Source organism: Aptenodytes patagonicus, unplaced genomic scaffold (assembly GCF_965638725.1).
Source record: "Aptenodytes patagonicus unplaced genomic scaffold, bAptPat1.pri.cur scaffold_158, whole genome shotgun sequence".
Lineage (NCBI taxonomy): Eukaryota > Metazoa > Chordata > Aves > Sphenisciformes > Spheniscidae > Aptenodytes > Aptenodytes patagonicus.
The window spans coordinates 78,698-84,460 of record NW_027472097.1 but is presented as its reverse complement, the minus strand read 5'-3'; the positions used below and the strand labels follow the sequence as shown (position 1 = coordinate 84,460).

General features: G+C 48.8%; 1 long non-coding RNA gene across 1 annotated transcript; it reads left to right on the top strand.

The window, feature by feature from the left end:
* Nucleotides 1-245: 245 nt before the first annotated feature.
* Nucleotides 246-4,982, top strand: LOC143173596 (uncharacterized). The gene is made up of 2 exons (XR_012997614.1): nt 246-860; nt 4,270-4,982. It is a non-coding gene; the product is annotated as an uncharacterized LOC143173596 (long non-coding RNA).
* Nucleotides 4,983-5,763: the final 781 nt, after the last annotated feature.

Here is a 5,763-nt window from a genome sequence, read left to right as displayed (position 1 = left end):
CGAGCGGCTATATAGAGCAATCGCACATTGTTGCATCATCACATTGCTGCGCCACCGCATTGTTGCATCGTCACATTGCCACGCCGCCGCCCGGCTGCTGCCCAGCCGCCCCGGGGCCCACCTGGAGGCCCGTCTGGACACGCATGTGGGCCACCCGCTCTCGCTGGGACCCTGCTTTGAGCAGGGGGCCTCGACTAGGTGCTGACCTGCTGCCCCTTCTTCCTCCTTGTACCTCTTCTTTGTGGGAGACTGGCTGGCTGAGCAGAGGCATGTCAACATAGAATTGATAAGTCAGCAGGATCTCAAGAAGTGGCGAAAACAGCTGGTGTGAGAACTAATAAAGTGCAAGGACACACTGACCTTGTTTACTCCGGCATAAAGCCGACAAGAAAGTTGTGGTTAGCAAAAGGGAACGGCAGCTGGAGGAAACAGGGTGTTGGGAGAAACAAGATGTGTATGTAAATGTTGGGAGAAACAAGGTGTGTATGTAAAGGCTGGCATTTAGGCTACCAACCAATAAGGAGCTTGGCTTTTGTAATATGTATGAGCTAATTAAGGAACCTATAAAGTGTGATGATTGTATTCTAATAAACGAAGTCTGCTGATCCCTCACATTGAGTGACTGCTCCTTCCCTCTGCTTTGGCAAATGGCACGACATTTGGCGCCCGAACAAGGGACCCGGCGACCCGATAGCGGAGTCCGGAAGCCACGGCCAGTAGAGAACTAAAGTGCGGTCCTGTAAGCAGCGCAGGAGGTGAAAGGGATATTCGTCCCCGCACCCGGGAGCACCTAAAGAGGCTGTCCCGCCAGCTACGCGCCGCCGAAGTCTGCAAAGGCTGCAATAGAGCGCTCTTTAAAGGTATGAACAGGCAAGCGGCGTATAACTTGCTCAAATGCTTCTTAGAGAAGCGGGGCACAGAAGGGGTAGATTTAAAGAAGGAACTCACTGACCTGTTAGAGTATGGGGTAGCCCGGGGAATTTTTTCAGATCCTAATACGGACTGATAACGGAGCAGTCTGGCCAACTGCCTCCCAGTGAGCGACCGCTATCATGGAAACAGAGGCGGCAGCTGTGTTGCTCGTAAGCATCCTCTCCAAGAGAGGGATCGAGACAACGGTAAAACAATTATGTGCGTTGATTAGGACAACGTTGGGGACATTTTAAGGACAGTCAAACTATTTTTTCTGACCTTGAGTGGCGAGAGCTTGGCAATACTATGTGGGAGCAGACTATCACGGGGGATGAAAAGTCAAAGAAGGAGATTAAAACAGTGCGGGAACTATGGAGGTCTGTGTCAGAGACTTTAAAAGCCATGAAAGCTGAAAGAAAGGTGGCTTGTGCAGCCACTCAAATGCTAGCCCCAGAACCCTTGCCTGATAGACCGAAGAATACAACATCTGGACTGTTTCGGTTCTTTGGGCCGTCTGCAGTCCGAGGTATGTCGGGTGCCCCCAAACGAACTGCCTTGGAAGCCAAGTATAGTGTTCTGGGGGGTGACGGCGCTTCTGAACTGCTTGAAACGTACCCTCCGCTTACGGACTGCAAAGATGCAGAAACTAGCGGTAACGGGGCCCCTCTTTCACCTGAGACGGTCGCGGAAGAGCGACGACCCGGAGAGGAGGAGCGGCTGGTTCCGTTAACCCCTCCGTGGCCAACAGCCCCGCCTCTAGGAGTCTCTTCAGGTGCGTCTACTCCACCACAGGGTGACAGCAAAGAACAGAGTATGGCTGGGACTAATGAGCTCCTGAAGAAGGTGGTGCAACAGTTACAGGGCTTGACAATTACAGCCCAGAGGGGAGGAATAGAACATCTGTCCGGGGCATCAGGGGAATCCCTACCCCCTTGCCTCTCTGGACCACCAGCGACGGTTCAGCCCAGACGCTGGAGCGAAGTGGCTAGAGACGCTATGCTGGACGGGCAGTGGCAAGCGGTATCCAGCTTGGGGGCGAGTGCTTTTCCTGTGCTGCAAGAGAATAACGGCAATAAGTGGGCACCTCACGATTGGAAAATCCTTCAGCAAGCAAAAAACACTGTGTCCCAGTATGGGATAAAATCAGAAGCTTCACGTCAAATTGTAATCTGGATTTTTTCGGCTGACCTGATGTGCCCTTGTGACTGCCAAAACCTTATGCGGCTTTTATTGTCACCTACGCAGTATTTGTTGTGGGGGTCGGAATGGTCACGGCGGGCGGCAAGTGCTGCGGCACAGCATCAAACGCAGGGGGATCCCCTCTATGGGATTACCGTGGAAATGATAACGGGGACGGGAAGGTTTAATGATATTAATGCTCAGTTGTTTTTTCCTATTGCTTTGTTGCAGTTGTCTGCCAAACTGGTGCTAGATGCCTTTTTAGCCTTACCCGGTTCGTCCACTCCATCCTTTAGTTCTGTACAGCAAGGTGCCACTGAAGCGTATAGTCATTTTGTCGATCGCTTGTGGGGGGCGATATGTGAAAAAAAAAAAAAAAAAAAAAAAAAGAGAGGAAAAAAAAAAAAAAGAGGAAAAAAAAAAAAAGAGAGAGAAAAAAAAAGAGAGAAAAAAAAAAAAGAGAGAGGAAAAAAAAAGAAAAAAAAAACCAACAAACAAAAAAAAAAAACAAAAACAAAGAGTGCCTACGGTGTGTACCATGAGTATTGTGTCAGTGTTACCATTGTGATAAGAAGTGGTGGGCCCGGTGCACGCGTGCACAAAGGTGATCTGAAACTTGCTATCTAAAAGAAATAGTGCTGTATAGAATATTAATAACCACTGGACACGAAATACAGTCCACGAAACTGCCAAATTGATTATTGTTTATTAAAAAAAAAAAAAAACAAAAAAAAACCCAACAAAAAAAGAAAGGCAATTCGCCTAGAAGAGAAAATGTTGAGCCAGGCAGATGTGATCGTAATTGGGCTAATCTTAATAATCCCAGGGTCGGCAACTATACATCGCATTAACCCAAGGGAAAATATGTGGGTAACCTGGGCAAATAAAACAGGACAGCCCGCGTTTTGCCTTTCCCTCGCCTCAGCAACTGAGCCGTTTAGGACTTGTTTGTTAGGTATGCCTGGATATAAGGAAGGTGACTTTGCCAGGTTCAGTACTGGCAGTTGTACTAATGTGACTGCAACTAGCAACTGTAGTGCTAACTTGATAAAAGGATTAAATCACTCGCTACCCTGGAATCCCCAGGAGTTGGAACTATTAGGGTCGATGCGAGTTGGAAATACATCTAAAAATTGGATTCAAACATGTTTTATATTTGGGGGACCCCTACAGACGGGTATCCAGTTCTACCAGGCAAGAAATTGGACAGGGTGGACTAATGTCACCTCTCACGCATCTTACTACAAGTATCAGGATGCGGGCGATTTTTGTGGTACCAATGACAGTGGTAACAGCTATGCTTTACGAGCGGCTGGAGCGGAAACAAAGGGAGGAATAGGGATCTGGAACAATGGTACCCCAAAGGCGTTGCCCCCACAGGTATTTTTAATATGTGGGGACAGGGCCTGGCAGGGTATCCCAGCAAATGCTGTAGGAGGGCCATGCTACTTAGGAAAATTGACCTTGTTGGCTCCGGGAGAAAATTGGTGGAAAACCGTAACAAGAAAAGGGCAACAACAAAGACGAAAAAGAGCCGCCACGGGTCTTTCCCCAGACTGTCGTGATGACGTAATTCTGTCTAGCGACACCGAAAAGGTCTTCCTTTCACTATTTGTACCAGGTGCTGCAGCTGCGAGGGCCCTAAATGAGGTAGGGAAATTAGCTTGTTGGGCTAAAAAGCAGGCTGATATGACAACAGAGCTTATTGAAAAATTACTTGCAGATCAGGATAGCTTCCATCATGCAATTTTACAGAATAGAGCTGCTATTGACTTTCTGTTATTAGCATAAGGACATGGGTGTGAGGATTTTGAAGGGATGTGTTGTATGAATCTGTCTGACCATGGGGAGTCAATCCACAAACAGCTACAATGGTTAAAGGACCACACCAAGAATATTCAACAAGATCACGGGTTATTCGATACCTGGCTTAAGAATATATTTGGGGAACTGCCATCTTGGATAATAAGTTTAATAAAAGAAAGCTTATGCATTTTAATTGTTATATTAGTAATAAGTATATGCTCTTGTATAATTTTTAGCTGTGTGAAGAAAGCAATTATGAAAATTGTTAATCAAGTCTGGGTTGCTCAAAAACAAGAAGGGGGAATTGTGGAGGAGTGGCTGGTACAGCAGGGGCACGATCTAGTATCCCTGAGCAACCCATGTTTTTAACAGTAGCAGGGATATGCTGACAAAAACGGCTGGTGACCTTGACCATCCTTCCCTGAGCAGAAGAAGGAGCCTCACTACGTGATGAACAACAACAGCGGAACAACACCCAGGATAAGGAGGAGGCACAGATCGGCGAGACCAGCCGGCAGCTACCAATGAGAAGGGCTAACTAATTGGCTAGGCCTAGGAGGGTGGTTAAAGGGAATAATTCAGAGCCTAATATTAATACTAATAATAGTGATTATAGGATTATTGTTGTTTAGTTGTGCTTTGTCTTGTATTAAACGATTAATAACACGTATATCTAGTGACGCTTGGCTAGCCCAAAATAAAAACGGGGGAATTGTGGGAGACTGGCTGGCTGAGCAGAGGCATGTCAACATAGAATTGATAAGTCAGCAGGATCTCAAGAAGTGGCGAAAACAGCTGGTGTGAGAACTAATAAAGTGCAAGGACACACTGACCTTGTTTACTCCGGCATAAAGCCGACAAGAAAGTTGTGGTTAGCAAAAGGGAACGGCAGCTGGAGGAAACAGGGTGTTGGGAGAAACAAGATGTGTATGTAAATGTTGGGAGAAACAAGGTGTGTATGTAAAGGCTGGCATTTAGGCTACCAACCAATAAGGAGCTTGGCTTTTGTAATATGTATGAGCTAATTAAGGAACCTATAAAGTGTGATGATTGTATTCTAATAAACGAAGTCTGCTGATCCCTCACATTGAGTGACTGCTCCTTCCCTCTGCTTTGGCAAATGGCACGACACTTCTTCACAGCTTTGGCCTTCAGAGGGCAGGGCTGGAGCTGGGCTGCCCGCGTGCTGCTGCTGCTGCTGCCGCCCTGGCTTTGGTAGACCATTTTTAGACCATTGCCCTGTCACGGGCAAAGCAGCCTCCACTCAGGAAACCACACTGACTTGGCCCTCCCAGACCCAAACCGCCACTTGTGCCCCGTACCTCCCCCAGCTTTCACCTCTAGAGGACAGGGTGGGAGGCCACTCCAGCCAGTCTTGAGGGGAAAAGAGGGTAAAAGGAGTTCCCAGGGGCATAGAGAAAGGCCGAGGGAGGGCTCTGGGCGGCACCCAAGGGCACACGGAGGGCCGTGGTGGGTACCCAGAGCCACGCAAAGGGCTCGGGCTGGGCACCGAAAGGCACACGGAGCGCTCTGGGCCGCCCCAAAGGGCAAGCGGAGGGCCCTAGGAAGCACAGAAAGAGAAATGGAGGGCCTTGGGAGGCACCGGAAGGCCGTTTGGCGGCCCCTCGGTTGCCCCAAAAGGCCCACGCCGGTCCCTAGGGGACATGGAAAGGCAAACAGAGAGGCCTTGAGGACACAAGAGGAGAGGAGGAGTCCTCTGGGAAAGACAAAAAGCTGAAGGCCGGTCCCTTGGCGGGACACCGAAAGGCCCACCGAGGGCCCTGGCCCGCAACCCAAAGGCCCATCAGGAGGGCTTGAGGGGACGAGAGAATAAATGCACAGACTAAGGCGCAGCCTTCAACAGCA